The sequence below is a fragment of the Leptonychotes weddellii genome, chromosome X (genome assembly GCF_054177405.1).
Source record: "Leptonychotes weddellii isolate Sample4059 chromosome X, ASM5417740v2, whole genome shotgun sequence".
Lineage (NCBI taxonomy): Eukaryota > Metazoa > Chordata > Mammalia > Carnivora > Phocidae > Leptonychotes > Leptonychotes weddellii.
The window spans coordinates 55,269,934-55,292,048 of NC_138385.1; the positions used below are offsets into that span (position 1 = coordinate 55,269,934).

Sequence of the window (22,115 nt, forward strand, 5' to 3'; positions counted from 1 at the left end):
ATCATCATTAGCCATCAGGGAAATTCAAATCAAAACCACATTGAGATACCACCTTACACCAGTTAGAATGGCCAAAATGGACAGGGAAAGAAACAACAAATGTTGGAGAGGTTGTGGAGAAAGGGGAACCCTCTTACACTGTTGGTGGGAATGCAAGTTGGTACAGCCACTTTGGAAAACAGTGTGGAGGTGCCTCAAAAATTTAAAAATAGAGCTACCCTATGACCCAGCAATTGCACTCCTGGGTATTTACCCCAAAGATACAGATGTAGTGAAAAGAAGAGCCATATGCACCCCAGTGTTCATAGCAGCAATGTCTGTAAAAGCCAAATTGGGGAGGGAGCCAAGATGCCCTTCAACAGATGAATGGATAAAGAAGATGTGGTCCATATATACAATGGAATATTACTCAGCCATCAGAAAGGATGAATACCCAACTTCTACATCAATATGGATTAGACTGGAGGAGATTATGCTAAGTGAAGTAAGTCAAGCAGAGAAAGGTAATTATCTTATGGTTTCACTTACTTGTGGAACATAAGGAATAGCATGGAGGTCATTAGGAGAAAGAAGGGAATAATGAAAGGGGGGAAATTGGACGGGGAGACGATCTATGAGAGACTATGGACTCCAAGAAACAAAGTGAGGGTTTTAGAGGGGATGGGGCTGGGGGGATGGGTTAGCCTGGTGATTGGTATTAAGGAGGGCACATATTGCATGGAGCACTGGGTGTTATACAGAAACAATGAATCATGGATCACTACATCAAAAACTAATGAGATATTGTATGGTGACTAATGTAACATAATAAAGTTAAAAAAATATTCACGGTATGATTTCAATTTTCTGAATTCTTGAGGTTTGTTTTGTGGGCTACCATGTGATCTGTTCTAGAGAATGTTCTCTATGCCTATAAAAAGAATGTGTATTTTCCTGTCTTAGGTTGGAAGGTTGTGAAAGTATCTGCCAAGTCCATCTTTTCCAGTGTGTCATTCCAAGCTATTGTTTCCTTGTTAATGTTCTATTCAGGGGTGCCTGGGTGGCTTAGTTGGTTGGGCACCTGACTCTTGGTTTCAGCTCAGGTCATGATCTTATGGTTCATGAGATTGAATTCCGCATCAGGCTCTATGCTCAGCGGGTGTCTGCTTGGATATTCTCTCCCTATGCTCCTTCTCCCATTTCCTCTCTCTTGCTCTCTTTCTCTCTCTCTCTCTCCCTCAAATAAATTATAAACCTTTAAAAAATAAGATGTTCTATTCATATGATCTGTTTATTGATTTAAGTGGGGTGTTAAATTTCCCTACTAGTATTATCAGTTAGATCTTTTATGTTTGTTATTAACTGTTTTTATGGATTTGGGTGCTCCTGTGTTGGGTGCATAAATTTTCACAATTGTTATACTTTCTTGTTGGGCATTCCCTTTATTATTACGTAGTGACTTTCTTGTTACAGTCTTTTAGAGCCCAAATGTCCATCAACTAATGAATGAATATGTGGTATGTACACACACACACACACGCGCGCACACACACACACACACACACACTGGAATATTACTCAGGCATAAAGAAGAATGAAATCTTGTCATTGCAACAGGGTCGATGGGCTAGAGGGTATTATCCTAAGGGAAATATGTCAGAGAAAGACAAATACCATATGATTTCTCTCGTATGTGGAATTTACAAAAGAAATCAGGTGAACATAAGAGAAAAAATAGAGAGAGTCAAACCATAAAACAGACTCAACTATAGAGAAAAAATTAGGGTTGATGTAGGGGAGGTAGGCAGGGGGATGGGTTAAATTGGTGATGGATATTAAGGAGGGTACTTGTGATTGGCACTGGATGTTGTATATAAGTGATGAATTACTAAATTCTACACCTGAAACTGATGTTACACTGTATGTTAACTATGTGGAACTTAAATAAGAACTTTGGGGAAAAAACTATTCTGGGAAGCCCTAGTAAAAATTTAAAGTTGGTATGCAGTAAAAATAAATAAATAAATAAAATAACGTGTCTGTTTTGTCAGACTACTCGACTTTTTTTTTTTTTTTTTGATATCCATTTTTGTGATAGATGTTTCTCCATCCTTCAGTTTCAATCTGCAGATGTCTCTAGGTCTAACTTTTAGCTAGCATATAGATGGGTCCTTTTTTTTTTTTTTTTTTAAAGATTTTATTTATTTGACAGAGAGAGCACAAGCAGAGGGAGAGAGAGGGAGAAGCAGGCTCCCCGCCGAGCAAGGAGCCCGATGCGGGACTCGATCCCAGGACCCCAGGATCATGACCCGGGCTGAAGGCAGCCGCCTAACCGACTGAGCCACCCAGGCGTCCCTAGATGGGTCCTTTTTTTTAATCCATTATTTCACCGTTTATCTTTTGATTTGAGCATTCAGTCTATTTACATTCAAAGTAATCATTGGTAGATATTTATTTATTGCCATTTTATTACTTGTTTCATCATTGTTTCTGAAAATATTCTTTTCATCCTTTCTTTCATTTTTTGCTGATTTAGTGATATATTTGGATTTCTTTCTCTTTATTCTTTGCATATTTATTAGTGGTTTTGGTGATGATTAGGTTTGTATATAACCTTTTCTGCATTTCAGAGTCTCTATTAAGTTGATGGTTGTTTAAATTTGAACCATTCTTTTTTCTCTCGTCCCTACATTTTAGGTATATATTATATTTTATATCCTTTATTGTGAGCTCCTTGAATATTCATTTTTACTGCTTTTGTGTTTCCTTCCTCTATACTATCACTTTAGGTGTCTCCTTTCCACTCAGAGTCCTTTTTAATATTTCTTGCAGAGCTGTTTTCATGATCACAAACTTCTGTCAGGGAAACTCTGTCTCCCCTTCTATTCTGAATGATGCCTTGGTATGTAGAGTATTCTTGGCTGCAGATTTTTCACATTCAGAACTTTGACTATATCGTGACAATCTTTTCTGACTTGCAATGTTTCTATTCAAAAACATCCTACGTCTTCTGGCTCTTCCCTTGTAAGTTACTGACATCTTTTTCTTGCCGATTTGAAGAATTTTTTCTTTATCACTCTATTTTGCCAATTTAATTACAATATGGTTTGGTGTGGGTCTCCTTTTGTTGATTTTGTTGCGCTTTCTCATCCTTGTGTATCTGGATATCTGTTTCCTTTCCCATATTAGGGAAGTTTTCAGCTATTATTTCTTCAAATACATTTTCTTCCCCCTTCTTTTGTCTCCTCTTCACGGAGTTCTGTAATATGAATTTTATTATGTTTGATGGAGTCACTGAGTTTCCAAATTCTTTTTTTTTAAGATTTTATTTATTTGAGACAGAATGAGAGAGAGAGAGAGAGCACATGAGAGGGGGGAGGGTCAGAGGGAGAAGCAGACTCCCTGCCGAGTAGGGAGCCCGATGCGGGACTCGATCCAGGGCCTCCAGGATCATGACCTGAGCCGAAGGCAGTCGCTTAACCAACTGAGCCACCCAGGCACCCCCCAAATTCTATTTTTGTTTCGTCTAATTCTTTTCTTTCTTTTTTGTTCTTTTTGGTTACTTTCTATTAGTTTATCTTCTATGTCACTAATTTGTTCCTCTGCTTCTTCCATCCTGCTGTTAATTACATCAAGTGTTTCTCTTTTTTTTTTAAAGGTTTTTTTAATTTATTCATTCGAGACACAGAGATCGAGAGAGAGAGAATATGAGCAGGGGGAGAAGCAGAGGGAGGGGGAGAAGCAGGCCCCCCGCTGAGCAGGGAGCCTGATGCGGGGCTCGATCCCAGTACTCTGGGATCATGATCTGAGCCCAAGGTGGTCGCTTAACCATCTGAGCCACCCAGGCGCCCCATTAAGTGTGTTTCTCGTTTCATTTATTGTGCCCTTTATTTGTCCTCTGTTATTCCTTATCTGTGTCTCACTCATGTCTTCCATTCTCTTCTCAAGTCTAGTGAGTATCCTTCTGATCACTGCTTCAAATTCTCTATCAGGCATGTTACTTATATCTGTTTTGCTTAGTTCTCTGACTGTCCATTGCCCTGTTGTTTCATTCAGGATAAATTTCTCTGTCTCATCATTTTGTTTGCCTCTCTGTTTCTGTGTGGTGAGAAAGTCAGTTGTGTCTTCTGCTCTTAAAAGTAGTGATTATATGAAGAATAAGTCTTGGTGTCATCTGCAGTGCAGTGTCCCCTGTTCACCAGAACTTGACACTTGGGGAGAGTATCCTATGTGTTTGGTTTATGTCTTGGTGTTGTGTCTGCATCATTTTTATTTTCAGTGCTGTTGTGTGCACTGACTGTGCCTTTTGTGTTCTTTGCTTCCTCTCTGTGGTGTTAGTGGGACCCAGACAGGCCTGCTTTTAGGATGCATGCCTGCCAGGGAACTTGAGATTGGGGCCATAGTGTTAATCAAATTTGCTCTGGGCCATTAGTCCTTTCCTAGATTCCCTGAAGTGCTGTGGTATATTTGGGCAACTGGGGACATGAGGCTGGGTGTGGGGCATGATGATGCATAGGGGCACAGGGTTGGGCGTGGTGGGGTGGATGGGTATGGCACTCAACCACTGCTGTGCACCTGGTGGCTGGGCTTTAACAAAATTTGCTCTGAGCCTAGGGTCGAGGTTAGCAGGCTTGTAGTTAGCAGTAGGCAGGAGAACTTGTGGTAGTAGCCACTGCCAGCAGGTTAGGTAGCAAGTGTCTGTGGGGCTCTGTCTCCTGCAGGTGTCTGTGTTTATGCTGGGGGGTAGGGGAGGAAAATGGCACATGCCAACTTTCTCATTTTCAGAGATGTTGCACAACACACGCTGAAATCAGTTTGCACAGATCTGTCTCCTATTTGCCTGCAGCACTGTGGAAACTGCCCTTTTTATGTTGTCTCTCCTCTCAGGCTGCTGTCTCTTTTAGGGCAGTCACCCAGCTATCACTTGACCTTCTGGTTTGGCGTGCTGAGTTAGCTGACCTCTAAAGTTCCAGGGTCCAAGACACATTGGTTATACAAACTCATAGAACTCAGCCCCTCTGGTTTTAAAGCCAAATGCTATGGAGGTTAGTCTTCCCAGTGTGAGTTCCCTGTTGCATAGTCCCATTTCTCTGCCCTCTCTGTGTGCACAGTTCCCTCCCTCTGCCTTTCTGACCTTCGTAACCTTTCAGATGTAGCATCTTTCCTGTGTGTAGTTGTGGAGTTTGTTCTGCCAGTCTTTGGATCACTGTCTGGTTTATTGCCTTGGGTGTAAATTATATATACTTGAAAATGTGGGACATAGTGAACTCAGGATCCTCCTGCTCTGCCATTTTCCCATGTTCCTACCCAGCTGATAGTATGAGTTTTTGTATTGATTCATTATCTTATATTGAACCACTGTAGCTTTTCTGGGATAAATCCCACCTGGTCATGATGTATAATACTTTGAACATGCTTCTTAATTCAATTTGTTTGTTGTTTGTTAAGGCTTTTACATCTATAATAAGGAATTTTGTTGTATAGTTTTTTCTAGTGTCTTTATCGGGCTTTGGTATGCAGGTAATGCTAGCTTTATAGAATGAGATAGGAAGTATTCACTCCATTTAAATTTTTTTTTTTTATAAGAGTTTGAGAAAGATATGTTATTTTTTCTTGAAATACTTGTAGAAGTCACCAGTGAAGCCATATGATCTAGGACTTTTTTATTCAAAATTTTTCATTACTGATTCAGTGTCTTTGTTGTGGGTCTATTCAGATTTTCTATTTCTTCTTAAAGTAACTTGTGTTTGGTAATTTATATTATAATAAGAATTTGTTCTTATTATCTAGTTTATCTTACTTGTTGTGATATTGTTGTTTGTCCTTGTTATTTCTATAAGGTCAATAATGTTCCTTTCATTTTTTATTTTAATTGTGTGTATCTTTTTCTTTTTTTATTCTTTGTCATTCTAACTAAAAGTTTGTCAATTTTGTTGATGTTTTCAGAGAATGAAATTTTTAAAATTTTTACTTAGGTAACATGCAGTGCAATATTGGTTTCTGGAGTAGAATTCAGAGATTCATTACTTACATTCAACACCCAGTGCTCATCACAAGTGCCCTACTTAATACCCTTCACCTATCTATCCCATCTCCCCACCAACCTCCCTCCATCAACCCTCAGTTTGTTCTCTCTTGTTAAGAGTCTCTTATGGTCATTGGGGAGGGTATGTATTGTGATGAGCAGTGGGTATTATATAAGACTGATGAATCACAGACCTGTACCCCTGAAACGAATAATACATTATATGTTATTTAATTTAATTTAAGTTAAAAAAAATAAAAGCTTTAAGTAAGTAAAAAAAGAGTCTCTTATGCTTTATTTCCCTTTCTCCCTTATCCCCTTCCCATATGTTCATCTGTTTTCTTTCTTAAATTTCACATATGAGATCACATGGTATTTGTCTTTCTCTAACTGACTTATTTCACTTAGCATAATACACTCTAGCTCCATCTATGTAGTTGCAAACAACAAGATTTCATTTTTTGATGTCTGAGTAATATTCCATTATATATATATGTACCACAGCTTCTTTATCCATTCATCAGTTGATGGACATTGGTGGGGTATCTCCATAGTTTGCCTATTGTTGGTAATGCTAATATAAACATCAGAGTACATGTATAACTTTGAATCTGTATTTTTTTTATCCTTTGGGTAAAAATACCTAGTAGTGCAATTGCTAGGTCATATGGTAGTTGTATTTTTAACTTTTTTGAGGAACCTCCATACTGTTTTCCAGAGTGGCTGCACCAGTTTGCATTCTCACCAACAGTGTAAGAGGGTTCCCATTTCTCTGCATCCTTTCCAACACCTGTTGTTTCTTGTGTTGTTAATTTTAGGCATCTGACAGGTTGTGAGGTGATATCTCATTGTAGTTTTGATTTGTATTTCCCTGATGATGAGTGATGTTGAGCATCTTTTCATGTGTCTGTTAGCCATCTGTGTGTCTTCTTTGGAAAAGTGTCTATTCATGTCTTCTGCCCATTTCTTAACTGGATTATTTGTTTTTTGGGTGTTGAATTTGATAAGTTCTTTATAGATTTTGGGTATCAACCCTTTACTAGATATGTCATTTGCAAATATCTTCTCTCCCTCCATAGGCTGCCTTTTAGTTTTGTTGATTGCTTCCTTTGCTGTGCAGAATCTTTTTATTTTGATGAAGTTCCAATAGTTAACTTTTGCTTTTGTTTCCCTTGCCTTCAGCAAAATGTCTAATAGGTTGCTACGGCTGAGGTCAAAGAGGTTGCTGCCTGTGTTCCTTAGAATTTTGATGGCTCCTTGTCTCATATTTAGGTCTTTCATCCATTTTGAATTTATTTTTGTGTATGGTATAGGAAAGTGGTCCCGTTTCGTTCTTCTGCATGTTGCTGTCCAGTTTTCTTAACACCGTTCGTTGAAGAGACTTTTTTCCATTGGATATTCTTTCCTGCTTTATCAAAGATTAGTATGGTTGTGGTTCCAATTCTGGGTTCTCTGTTCTGTCCCATTGATGTTTGTTTCTACTTTTATGCCACTACCATACTGTCTTGATGAGTATGGCTTTGTAATATAGTTTGAAATCCAGAATCGTAATGCCTCAGTTATTTTTTTTTTTCAGGATTGCTTTGGCTATTTGGGGTCTTTTGTGGTTCCATACAAATTTTAGAATTGTTTGTTCTAGCTCTGTGAAAAATACTGGTGGTATTTTGATAGGGATTGCATTAAATGTGTGGATTACATTGGGTAGTATAGATATTTTAACAATATATGTTCTTCCAATCCTTGAGCATGGAATGCTTTTCCCATTTTTTTGTGTCCTCTTCAATTTATTTCATAAGTGTTATAGGTTTCAGCATAAATATCTTTTACATTTTTTAGTTAAGTTTATTCCTAGGTATCTGTCTGTTTTTGGTGCAGTTGTAAATGGGATCAGTTCTTGATATCTCTTTCTGCTGCTTCATTATTCGTGTAGAGAAATGCAACAGATTTCTGCCCATTGATTTTATATCCTGCAGCTTTGCTGAATTCATGTATTAGTTTTAGCAATTTTTTGGAATCTTTTAGGTTTTCTACATAGAGTATCATGTCATATGCAAATAGTGGAAGTTTGACTTCTTGCCATTTTGGATGCCTTTTTTTTTCTTTGTGTTGTCTCATTGCTTATCCTAAGACTTCTAGTAGTATGTTAAATAGTAATGGTGAGAGTGGACATACCTGTCTTGTTCCTGACTGTAGGAGAAGGGCTCTCAATTTTTCCGCAGTGAGGATGATATTAGCTGTGAGTCTTCTATATGTGACCTTTATGATGTTGAGGTATGTTCCATGTATCCTATTTGTTGAGGGTCCATGTATTTGAGGTCTTTCCAAATTTTTTCTTCTGTTTGACTTCAAGTTTCCCAGTGTTGTGGTCCAAAAATATGCATGGTATGATATCAGTCTTTTTGTACTTGTTTAGGGCTGATTTGTGACCCAGTATGTGATCTATTCTGGAGAGTGTTCCACTGCATTCAAAAAGAATGTGTACTGTGCTGCTTTAGAATGAAATGTTCTGAATGTATCTGTTAAGTCCATCTGGTCTAGTGTGTCATTTAATGTCATTGTTTCCTTTTTGATCTTCTGCTTAGATGATCTGTCCATTGCTGTGAGTGGGGTGTTAAAGTCCCCTACTATTATTGTATTATTATCAATGAGTTTCTCTTAAGTTTTTTAGTAATTGATTTATATATTTGGGTACTACCAAGTTAGGTGTATAAATATTTTCAATTATTAGATCATCTTGATGTATAGACTCCTTAGTTATGATATAAGGCCCTTCTTCATTTCTTGTTGCAGTCTTTGTTTTAAAATCTAGTTTAGCTGATATATGGATGCCTACTCCAGCTTTCTTTTGATGTCCATTTGCATGATAGATGGTTATCCATTCACTCACTTACAGTTTTCAGATGCTTTAGGTCTAAAATGAGTCTCTTGTAAAGGAAGCATATAGATCTTTTTTTCTATATATTCTGATACCCTATGTCTTTTGATTGGAAATTTTAGTCTGTTTACATTCAGAGTGTTTATTGGAAGATAAGAATTTAGTGTCATTGTGTTATCTGTAGAGTTGGTGTTTCTGATGATGTTCTCTGGTCCTTTCTAGTCTTTCTTGCGTTCGTTCTTTTCCCCCACTCACAGAATCCTCAATATTTCTTGCAGGGATGGTTTAGTGGTCACAAATTTCTTTAGTTTTTGTTTGTCTGGGAAATTCTATCTCTCCTATTCTGAATGACAGCCTTGCTGGATAAGGAATTCTTGGCTGCAGATTTTTCCCATTCAGCAATTTGAACATACCCTTCCATTCTCTTCTGGCCTGCCAAGTTTCTGTGGCGAGATCTGCTGTGAATCTGGTCTGTCTTCCCTTATAGGTTAAGGGTTTTTTTTTCCTTGCTGCTTTCAGGATTCTTTACTTGTCTGTGTATTTTGTGAATTTGATTATGATATGCCTTGGTGATCATTGATTTTTGTTTAATTTAATGGGAGTTCTCTGTGCTACTTGGATTTTGATGGCTGAATCCTTCCCCAGATTAGGGGAATTTTCAGATACAGTAAACCTCCTGCCCCTTTTTTCTCTCTTCATCTTCGGGGACTTCTATGATGCAGATGTTATTCTGTTTTAATAAGTCATTGAGGTACCTAAGTCTCCCTTCGTGATCCATTACCATTGTTTTCTTCTTCTTTTCAGCTTCATTATTTTCCATTATTTTATCTTCTATATCACTGATTTGTTTCTCTGCTTCGTCCGTTCTCATTTTTATGGCCTCCATTTGGGCTTGCATCTCGGTTATAGCAATTTTAATTTTGGCCTGACTAGATTTTAGTTCTTTTATGTCTGCAATAAGGGAGTCTCTGGTGTCTTCTATGCTTTTCTCAAGTCCAGCTAGTAGCCATATAATTGTTTTAAATTCTATTTCAGACATCTTACTTATATCTCCATTGATTAAATAAATGCTGGCCATCATTTCTTCCTGTTCTTCCTTTTGGGGTAAAATCCTTTGTCTCATCATTTTGGAGGAAAAAAATAATAAAACAACAAAAATAAAAATAATAATTTAAAAAAAATTAATAAAATAGAATACATAAAGGAAGCTAGATTCTAGGTGTGTTTTGGTCTGCTTTTTATGGGAAGCTTGTTACAAAAAAAAGGTAGAAAGAGAAGAAAAAGAAACAAAAACAAAAAATAAAATAAAAAATATGTAAAATAAAAGAAAATAATAAATGTTGTTTTTGTATTTAAAAAAGGAAACAAAACAAAACAGACAAAAACCAAAAAAAAAAAAAGAAGAAACAAATATCAAACAAAGAACAAAAAACTCAGAGGAAACTAGATCCTAGAGCTAAAGCTTTGCAGCACTGTATAATAAGCAGACTTGGTGTGGGTGAGGGGATTGTGCTGGTTTTTTTCGGGAGGGACCAATTGCTCTGATTTTCAGGTGGAATTCCTCTAGTAGAAGTGTGCCTGCTTGGCAGGGGGAGGGGGCGGGCTAGGTATAGTGGCCTGTAATCCACTTGGTGCTATTTAGCTCATTGAGGTGGATCATGCTGGTGGGTGCAAGGAGAAAATGGTTTTGCAGTGTTCTCTTGTCTCTGCAGTGGGGAAATGGGCACCACTCCTCTTTAATGAGCCCTCAGAGACATGCAAACAGTGACCCCTCCTGCGTTCCTGGTTTCTTTCAGATCCCCGCCTCAACCCTGTTTGTGTTGGAGCTGTCTGCCTGCCAAATGGCACAGCACTCCTGTGTTTTTTGTCAAGTGGGGCTGTGTTTCAAAACCCCACGCTTTAGAGACCCCTGAGGTGCAGATCTGCACTGATCCTCTGGGGGAGGGTTTCCCTGCATTGTGTACAGTGCTGGCTTGTAGCAGAAGACAGTGGAAGAATGGTGCAGCAGTTGAGAGTCATGGTGAATTGCAATACACAGCCAGTGGCAGATTTTGTAGACCCCAGCCAGTGTCTTTTTTCCTGTACTGGTGGGCAGGGCAGCTCAATGTCACTTTGCCTTTGCCCACAGAGAGGCCATATCACCACTCCCAAATGCCTTCAAGCTGTTTCTGGTGCTGGCTTGTCCCAGAAGACTGTTGCAAGACCATGCAGCCCTTGGTGTTTATGGAAATTGCAACACACAGCCCGTACCTGGGTTTGTAGTCCTCAGCTGGAGTCTTTTTTCTTATACTAGTGGGTTGGGCAGCTGGATGTCCCCACAGGGTCTTTTGCCCACAGAGATGCCATATCACCTCTCCCAAATGCATTGCAAGCAAGAGAACTGCTTCTCCCCGTGTGGCCCTGGGGATCTGCAGGCTGTTTGCTCCTGGGGCTCAGCTCTGCTCCCCCACTGGAGCACCACTCAGCTCCCCAGGTGTGAACCTGGGTATGTCACAAACTTCTGAAACCGCGGAATATGTGCTTTGCTGTTTATAGAAAACTAGCAGTATTGTAGCCTTCTTCTTTTCCCCCCGTCAGTTGTTTTGAGCAATAGTTTTCTTGTGTAGTCCTCTGCACGAGTTTTCATTTTTTTTCTTCCACGCTTTTTCTCTCTCTTCTCCTTCTCTCTTGCTACTCTGTCTTCAGTCAGGGCTCCCTCACCTGGGGAGCGCCCACCACTCTTATCTCCCATGTATCAACTCTCCACAGTGCCACCTTCAACAGGTAGTTTTTCTGGTTTATAGAAGTGCAGCAGCATTCTTTAAGACTTCCTATTGATTTCTTGCGTGTTCAGAATGATTTGATATTTATCTAGCTGTGTTCGAGTGAGGAGTCAGACTTACAGTTACCCTACTCCGCCATCTTAACCTCCCTCCTGCCAAAGGATGAACTTTTACTTTCATTGCTGTTTTGTTCTTTTTTCTTTCTTTCATTTATCTCCCCTCGTATCTTTATTGTTTCCTTTCTTCTAGTGTCTTTGAATTTAGTCTTCTTTTTCAACTTAAGATGTAAAGTTAGGTTATTTATTGGAAATATGTCTGTGTTTTTAATGTAGGCTTTTAGTGCTACAGTTTTCCCTCTGAGCACTGCTTTCATTGCATTGCATATGTTCTGATATGTTGGTTTCTTTTTAAAATTTGGGTCATTTTTTATAGTTAAATATATATAACATTTTTCACTTTCACCATTTTGAAATGTACAGCTCTGTAGCATTAAGTATATTCATATTGTTGTGCAATGATCACTATCGTCCATGTCTACAACTTTTTCATCTTTACCAATTGATACTCTGTACCCATTAAATACTAATTAGTTCTCTTCCCTTCTTTTTCCTACCTCTGGCAACCACCATTCGTCTTTCTGTCTCTATAAATTTGATTATTCTAGGTACTTCATATAAGTGGAATCATAAAATATTTATATTGTCTTTTTGTGACTAGTATTTTTACTTAGAATAATGTTATCAGGGTTCATCCATGTTATAGCATGTGTCTGGATTTCCTTCCTTTTTAAGGCTGTATAGTATTCCATTTTATGCATTTACTACATTTTGTTTATCATCTGTTCATCTGTCAGTGGACACTGAGTTGCTTCCACCTTTTGGGTATTGTGAATAATGTGAATGTGGATGTACAAGTGTCTGAATTCCTGCTTTGAATTATTTTGGTTATATACCCAAAAGTGGAGCAGCTAGATCATATGGTAATCCTATTTTTAATGTTTTGAGGAACTGCTGTTGTGTTTTCCACAGTGACTACACCATTTACCTTCTCACCAGGAAAGCACAAGAGTTCCAGTTTCTTATTATCCTTGCCAACACTGGTTATTTTCTGTTTGTGTTTTTTTGTTTTATCATAGCCATCCTAAAGAGTGTGAAGTGGTATCTCATTGTGATTTTGATATGCAATCTTCTCATGATTCATAATGTTGAGCATCTCTTCATATGGTTATTGCCCATTTTTATATCTTCTTTGAGGAAATGTATATTGAAATCTTTCACTCAATTTTTGAGCTTTTCTTTGTTGTTCCCTAGTATAGGAGTTCTTTATATATTGTGGATATTAATGTGATTTTTAAATAGTTTCTCTCATTCCATGGATTGCCTTTTACTCTGTTGACAGTATCCTTTTATATAGTTTTTAATTTTGATGAAATCTAGTTTGTCTCTTTTTCTTTTGTTGCCTGTGTGTTTGATGTCACATTTAGGAAATCATTGCTAAATCCAATGTGATGAAACCTCCATTATAATTTCTCCTAAGAGTTTTATAATTTTAGCTGTTATATTTACGTCTTTGGTCTGTTTGAGTTAATTTTTGTATTTGGTGTTAGATAAGGGTCCAACTTCATTTCTTGCATGTGGACATTTACTTTTGCCACCATAATTTGTTGAAGAGACTGTTCTTTTGCCATTGAATGGTCTTGACACTATCGTCAACAATCATTTCAGTATAGATACATAGCTTTATTTCTGGGCTCTCTTCTGTTCCATTGGTCTATATGTTTATTTTTATGATATGACCATATTATTTTGGTTATTGCAGCTTTGTAATATATTTTGAAATCAGGAAATATGCTTCCAGCCTTGTTCTTCTTGTTCAAGATTGCCTTGACTCTTCAGGGCCTTTTGTGGTTCCTTATGAATTTTAGGATTTTATTCTATGAAAAAAGCCATTGGAATTTTAATAGGGATTGCATTGACTATATAGAAGGTTTTGGGTGGTATGGACATTTTAACAATATCAGTATTTCTGAACCATGAACATGATGTCTTTTCATTCATGTCTTCTTTAATTTTTTCATCAATATTTTATAATTTTTAGTGTGTAAGTCTTCCACGTATTTAGATCAGTTTATTCCTATTTTAATTTTTTTGTTTCTATTGTGAATGAGATTGTTTTCTTAATTAACTACTTGGATAGTTTGTTCTTTGTGTATGGAAACATGACTGATTTACATGTATTGATTTTGTATCCTGCAACTTTACTGAATTTGTTTATTCTAACAGTATTTTTATTGACCCATTAGGGTTTTCTACATATATGATCCTGTCATCTGTAAACAAAGATAATTTTATTTCTTTCTGATTTGGTTGCCTAATATTATTTCTTTTTCTTGTTTAATTGCTCTGGCTAGGACTTCCAGTACTATGTTGAGAAGAAGTGGCCAGAGTGGGCATCCTTTCCTTGTATTGGATCTTAAAGGGAAAGCTTTCAGTTTTTCTCCATTGAGTATGATGTTAGCTGTGAGCTTTTCATATGTGGCCTTTATTATGTTGAGGTAAGTTTCTACTATATTTATTTTGTTGAGAAGTTTTAATTGTGAGTAGTTGCTGAACTTTGTTAAATGTTTTTTCTGCTTCTACTAAGATGATCATCCTTTTCCCTTCATATGGTTAATGTGGTGTATCACATTGATTTACTTATACTGAACCATCCTTGTACCCCAGGGATAAATCCCACTTGGTCATGGTGTATGATCCTTTTAATGTGCTATTGAATTTGGTTTACTAGTATTTTATTGAGGATTTTTACATCTGCATTCATCAGGAATATTGGCCTGTAGTTTTCTTTTCTTGTAGTGTCCTTGGTTTTGGTATCAGTATGATGCTGGCCTCATAGAGGGTTTGGAAATACTACTTCATCTCGTTTTTGGAAGAGTTTAAGAAATCGGTATGAATTCTTCTTTGAATGTTTGGTAGAGTTTATCCTTGTAGCCATCTTGTCTTGGGCTTTTCTTTGTGGGATGGTTTTGATTACTGATTCTATCTCTTGTCATTGGTCTGTAGAGTCTGTTTTCTTTTTGACTCAGTATTGGTATTTTATATGTTTCTAGGAATTTACCCATTTTTTCTAGGCTTTTGTTTTCTGACATAGAGTTCACAATAGTCTCTTATGTTCCTTTTTATCTGTGAAGAAAATGTAGTATTGTCTATTTTTCTTTCTTTAAAGATTTTATTTATTTATTTACTTGACAGATATATAGAGAGAGCACAAGCAGGCAGAGCAGCAGGCAGAGGGAGAGGTTGAAGCAGGCTCCCTGCTCAGGGATGCAGGGCTCCATCCCAGGACCCTGGGATCATGATCTGAGCCGAAGGCAGACGCTCAACTTACTGAGCCACCCAGGTGCCCCTATTTTTTTATTTTATTTATTTGAGTCTTTTTTTTTCCCTTAGTCTAGCTAAGGGGTTTTTGATTTTGTTTTCAAAAAATTAACTCTTAGTTTGTTGAGTTTTTTTCCTGTTGTTTTACAATACTCTGTTTGTTTCATTTATGTTCTGGTCTTTATGATTTCCTTTCTTCCACTGACTTCAGGTTTGGTTTGTTCTTCTTTATCTACCTTGAGGTGAAAAGTAAGGTTGTTTGTTTGAGACTCTCTTAGTTCAGGCTGCTCTAATAAAATAGATTGGTGCTTTATAAACACCAGTAATTTATTTTTCACAGTTCCGAAGGCTGGAAGGTCCAAGATCAAGGTGTCAGGAGATTCAGTGTCTGATGAGGGCCCACCTTCTGGTTCATAGATGGCTGTCTTCTTCCTTACGTGATGGAATAGCCTAAGGATCTCTCTCAGATCTCTTTCATATGGGAAGTAATCCCGTTAATGAGGCTGTACTTTCATGACCTAATCATCTTTGAAAGGCCCTACCTGCAAATACTATTGCATTGTGGATTAGGTTTTTTTTTTAAGATTTTATTTATTCATTTGACAGAGAGCACAAGCAGAGGCAACAGCAGGCAGAGGGAGAGGGAGAAGCAGCCTCCCCGCTGAGCAGGGATCCCAGTCCCAGGACCCTGGGATCATGAGCTGAGCCGAAGGAAGACGCTTAACTGACTGAGCCACCCAGGCGCCCTTGGATTACGTTTTAACATGAATATGGGTGGGGGGCACAAAAATGCACTCTGTTACAGATATCTTTTTTAATGTAGGCACTTAACACTAAAGTTGCATCTAACTACTACTTTTGTTGCATCCCTTAAATTTTGGTATGCTGTGTTTTCCTGTTTGTCTCAAGATACTTTTTCTTAAAGATTTATGTATATATTTGAGAGAGAGAGGGCAAGTGTGCATGTGAATGGGGGGAGGGGTGGAGGGAGAGAATCTTCAAGCAGATTCCACGCTGAGCACAGAGCTGGACAAGGAGCTCCATCTCCTGACCTATGAGATGATGACCTGAGCCAAAGCCAAGAGTTGGATGCTTAACTGACTGAGCCACCCAGGTGACCCTGTCTCAAAATACTTTTTATTTTTTCCCCTCCCTCCTTCTGTCATTCCTTCCTTCCTTCCTCCCCCTTCTCTTCTCTTCTTTTCTCTTCTCTTCCTTTTCTTTTCTCTTCTTTCTTTCTTTGTAACTGACATTCAGCGTTATATTAGTTTTAGGTGTATAACATAGAAATCAAGTTTATAAATTATGCTCTGTTCATCACAAGTATAGTTACTGTCTGTCACAATACATTGATATTATAATATCTTTGAGTATTCCTTATGCTGTGTCTTTTATTCTCATGACTTAAGCATTCCATAACTGGAAGTCTGTATCTCCCACTTTTCTTCGCCCATTTTGCCCAACACTCCCACCCCAATCCTCTCTGGAAACCATCAGATTATCCGCTGTATTTATAGGTCTCATTCTATTTTTGTTGTTGTTGTTTATTTATTTGGTGTTCTAATCCCACTTATGATTGAAATCATATGGTGTTATCTTTCTCAGTCTGACTTATTTTACTTAGCGTAATACCTTCTGGGTCCATCCATGTTGTCTTATATTGCACAATGCCATCCTTTTTTATGGCCATGTAATATTCTGTGTGTGCGCGTGTGTGTGTGCGCGCGCACGCGCGTGCACACAAGCACGTACGCACACCACATCTTCCTTATCCAGTTGTCTATTGATGAACACTTAGGTTGCCTCTATATCTTGGCTAATATAAATAAAGCTGCCATAAACATAGGAGGGTATTAATCTTTTCAAATTAATGTTTTCATTTTCATTGGGTAAATGCCCAGTAGTGTAATTATTGGATCATTATGGTATATATAGTTTTAATTTTTTGACAGACCTCCGTACTGTGTTCCACAGTGGCTGTACCAATTCACATTTCCACCAACAGTGTATGACAGTTCCTTTTTCTCCTCATCCTCACCAGCACTTATTTCTTCTATTTTTGATTTTAGCCATTCCAATACATGTGGGGTGATATCTAATTGTGGTTTTGATTTGCATTTCTGTTATGATTAATGATGTTGAATACCTTTTCATGTACTTATTAGCCACTTATATGTCTTCTCTGTAGAAATGTCTATTTACTTACTCTGCCCACTTTGAAATTGTGGCATTTGTTATTTTGCTACTGAATTATAGGAGTTCCAAATATATATTTTAGATATCAACCCCTTATGAGTTTATATGGTTTGCAAATAATTTCTCGTATTCCATAGGTTAGATTTTCTCTATGTTGATTGTTTCCTTTGAAGTGCAGAAGTTTTAGAGTTTGATGTACTCTCATTTGTGTATTTTTACTTTCCTATACTTTTGATGTCATATCCAAGAAAACTTTGCCAAATCCAATGTCAAATGTTTTCCTCCTGTTTTCTTCTTGAAGTCTTACAGATTTTATTTTTTTTAAAGATTTTATTTATTTGACAGAGAGAGACACAGCGAGAGAGGGAACACAAGCAGGGGGAGTGGGAGAGGGAGAAGCAGGCTTCCCGCTGAGCAGGGAGCCTGATGCGGGGCTTGATCCCAGAACCCTGGGGTCATGACCTGAGCCAAAGGCAGACGCCCAAAAGCTGAGCCACCCAGGTGCCCCGAAGTCTTACAGATTTTAGATAAGATATTAGATATCTTATATTTAAGTATTTAATCTATTTTGAGTTGATTTTTGTGTATGGTATTATGTAAGAATCCAGCTGTAGTTTTTTTGTATGTGAATATCCAGTTTACCCTTACCATTTGTTTAAGAGACTGTACTCTCTCATTGTGTGGTCTTGGCACTCATAGGAGACTATTTTAATGTATGGGCAAGATAATATTTCTGGGCTTTCTATTCCATTCTTTTGGTCTATATGTTTGTTGTTATGCCAGTCCCAACTGTTTTGATTACTGTTGCATTGTGACATATTTTGAAATCCATAAGTGTGAGGCCTCCAACTTTTCCCCCCCAAAAGATTGTTGTGGCTTTTCAGGGGCTCATGAGTTTCCAAAAAAATGACATTGAGAGTTTGATTGGGTTTGCATTGATTGTATAAATTGCTATGGGTAGTATGAGTGTTTTAACAGTATTAAATCTTCCAATCCATGAATATAGGATATCTTACCACTTATTTGTGTCTTCTTTCTTTTAGTAATATTTTATAGTTTTTAGAGTAGAAGTCTTTTGCCTCCTTGGTTAAGTTTATTCCTGATTACTGTACTACTTTTGATACTGTTGTAAATAGGATTGTTTTTGTAACCTTCATTTTTAGTTTATAGAGACACATCTGTTTTTTTGTTTTGATTTTGCATTCTGCAATTTTGCTGAATTCTTTTATTAGTGTTAACAGTTTATTTCAGGAACTTTAGGGTTTTCTTATATAAGGTTATGTCACAGGTGAATAGAGATAATTTTACTTACCCATTTTGGATGCCTTCCTTCCTTTCTCCCCATCTGCCCCCCCCCCTTTTTTTTTTTGGTCTAATTACTGTGGGTAGGGTGTCCAGTACCACATAGACTAGAAATGGTGAAAGTGAATGCCTTGTGTTGCTCTGGATCTTAAAAAATTCTTTCAGGCTTTCCCTGTTATGTATGATGTTAGCTGTGGTTTTTTAATTTATGAACTTTATTTTGTTGAGGTGGTTTCCCTCTTTTCCTAGAATTTTTAGTGTGTTTTCTTTATGAAAGGTTGTTGAGTATTATCAGATGCTGTTTCTGTATCAAATGATATGATAATGTGGTTTTTATCCTTCATTCCATTAATGTGTATATTACATTATTTAATTTTTAGATGTTGATCTATCCTTGTATGTCAAGAATGAGAACTTGGTCATGGTGTATACTCATGTTAATGTGCTATTGAATTAGATTTCTTAATATGTTTTTGAACATTTTTCTATCAGTATTTATTAGGGGATATTCCTATATAATTTCCTCTTTCTTTAGTGTCTTTTTCTGCTTTTGTTTACAGGGTATAAATTTCAAAGTGTTTTCTCCTCTTCAGCATCTTGGGAGAGTTTAAGAAAGGTTGATATTAACATTTAAAATACTTGGTAGAATGCTTCCATGAACCCATCTTGGGCTTTTCTTTCTTTCTTTTTTTTTTTGAGAAATTTTTGATTACTTATTCAGTCTACTTAGTTATAGGTCTGTTCCTACTTTTTTATTTTTTTATCATTCAGTCTTGGTAGGTTTGTATGTTTAGGAATTTATCTGTTTCTTGTAGGTTATCGAATTTGTTGGCATATTGTCATTCATAATGTTCTCTTGTAATCCTTTTTATTTCTGTGCCATCAGTTGTAATGTACCCTTGTTCATCCCTGATTTTATTTGAATCATTTTTTCGTACCAGTCTACCTAAGGGTTTTTCAGTTTTGTTGATGTTTTTAAGAATCCAACTCAATTTCATTTCTTTTTTTCTATTGCTTTAGTCATCTCAGTTTTTAAATCTCTGCTCCAATATTTTTTATTTTCATACTTTCATTAACCTTGGTGGTAGTTTGTTACTCTCTTTCTAGTTCTTTGAGATATAGTTAGGTGGATGATTTGAGTCCTTTCTTCTTTTTTAATGTTAGTACTTATAGCTACACTTTTTTTAGTCCTGATTTTGCTGTGTTTCTTTACTTTTCATATGTTGTGTTTTAGTTTTATTTCTCTCAAGATATGCTCTAATTTCCCTTGTGATTTCTTCTTTGAACCATTGGTTAACAGTATATGTTGTTTAATTTCCTCATATTTGTGGATTTTCATTTTTCTTCTGTTGATTTCTACTTTCATTCCATTTTGGTGGTAAAAAATATTTCATATAAATTCAGTCTTCTTAAATTTGTTAAGTCCTGTTTTGTGATCATACATGTGGTCTATCCTGGGAAATGTTCCATGCACACTTAGAAAGACTATGTATTCCACTTTTGTTGGGTGGAGTGTTCCATATATTGCTCTATAGTGTTGTTTAAATCTTTCATTTCCTTATTGATTTTCTGTCTGGTTGATTTGGATTCACCCATTTACCAGCATATAAGATCTTCATTGTACCTAGTAGTACAATTGCTGGATTGTATGGTAGCTCTATTTTTAACTTTTTGAGGAACCTCTATACTGTTTTACTGTTTTCCAGAGTGGCTCCACCAGTTTGCATTCTCACCAACAGTGTAAGAGTATTCCCCATTCTCTGCATCCTCGCCAAGATCTGTTGTTTCCTGTGTTGCTAATTTTCGCCATTCTGACTGATGTGAGGTGGTATATCGTTGTAGTTTTGATTTGTATTTCCCTGATGAAGAGTGATGTTGAGCATCTTTTCATATGTCTGTTAGCCATCTGGATGTTTTCTTTGGAAAAATTTCTGTTCATGTCTTCTGCCCATTTCTTAACTGTATTACTTGTTTTTTGGGTATTGAGTTTTATAATTTCTTTATATATTTTGGATACGAACTCTTCATCTGGTATATCATTTGCAAATATCTTCTCCCGTCCAGTAGGTTGCCTTTTAGTTTTGTTGATTGTTTCCTTCACTGTGCAGAAGCTTTGTACCTTGAAGAAGCATGAATAGTTCACTTTTTCTTTTGTTTTCCTTGCCTCCAGAGGCGTGATTAGTAAGAAGTTGCTACAGTTAAGGTCAAAAGGTTGCTGCCTGTGTTCTCCTTTAGGATTTTGATGGTTTCCTCTTGCACATTTAGGTCTTTAATCCATTTAGAATTTATTTTTGTGTATGGAAAGAAAGTGGTCCAATTTATTCTTCTGCAAGTTGCTGTCTAGTTTTCTTAACACCATTTGTTGAAGAGACTGTCTTCTTTTTCCATTGGATATTCTTTCCTGCTTTGTTAAAGACTACTGGACCATATAGTTTTGGGTCCATTTCTGGATTTTCTCTTCTGTTCCGTTGATCTGTATTATCTGTTTTTGTGCCTGTACCACAGTGTCTTGATAACTACAGCTTTTTAATAATAGCTCGAAGTCTGGAATTGTGATGCTACCAGCTTTGCTTTTTTTTTTTTTTTTCAAGATTGCTTTGGCAATTCAGCATCTTTTGTGGTTCCATACAAATTTTAGAATTGTTTGTTCCACCTCTGAAAAATGCTGTTGGTATTTTGATAGGGATGGCATTAAATGTGTACTATGCGTTGGGTACGAAAGACACTTTAATAGTGTTTGTTCTTCCAATCCGTGAGCATGGAATATTTCTCCATTTCGTTGTGTCTTCAATTCCTTTTATAAGTGTTCTATAGTTTTCAGTGAACAGATCTTTTGCCTCTTTGGTTAGGTTTATTCTAGGTATCTTATGGTTTTTGGTGCAATTGTACATGGGATCAATTCCTTGATTTCTCTTTCTGCTGCTTTATTATAGGTGTATATAAATGCAGCAGATTTCTGTACATTGATTTTGTATCCTGAGACTGGATGGAATTCATGTATCAGTTCTAGCAGTTTTTTGGTGGAGTCTTTTTGCTTTTTTACATAGAGTATCATGTCATCTGTGAATAGTGAAAGTTTTCCTTCTTCCTTGCAGATTTGCATGCCTTTTATTTCTTCTTGCCTGATTGCTGAGGCTAGGACATCCAGTACAGTGTTAAATAAGAGTGATGAGAATGGACATCTCTATCTTGTACCTGACCACAGAAGAAAAGCTGTCAGTTTTTCCCCTTTGAGGATTTTAGCTGTAGGTCTTTCATATATGGCTTTTATGATGTTGAGGTATGTTCCATCTATACCTTCTTTGTTGAGGGTTTTTATCAAGAATTGATACTGGACTTTGTCAATTCTTTTCTGTATCTATTGAGAGGATCGTATGGTTTCTTCCTGTTTCAGTTTTTGTAGTTTATATGTTTCTAGGAATTTATCCATTTCTTCCAGATTGCCCAATTTGTTGGCATATAATTTATCATAATATACTCTTATATTTTTATTTTTGTGTTGTTGTTTGTGATCTCTCCTCTCTCATTTATAATTTTATTTATTTGGGTTCTTTCTCTTTTCTTTTTGATAGGCCTGGATATAGTTTTATCAATTTTAG

General features: G+C 36.9%; 1 protein-coding gene across 5 annotated transcripts in view; it reads left to right on the top strand.

Annotated features, from left to right (window-relative positions):
- Nucleotides 1-22,115, top strand: part of ABCB7 (ATP binding cassette subfamily B member 7) — a 166,071-nt gene that overhangs the window by 31,732 nt on the left and 112,224 nt on the right. Inside the window, exon 2 of one of the 5 annotated variants that reach the window (XM_081808632.1) lies at nt 14,052-14,195. The exons of the other annotated variants lie outside the window; for them this stretch is intronic. The gene's annotated coding sequence lies outside the window, so the exon portion shown is untranslated. The remainder of the gene's footprint in view (nt 1-14,051; nt 14,196-22,115) is intronic. 5 annotated transcript variants of the gene reach the window in all.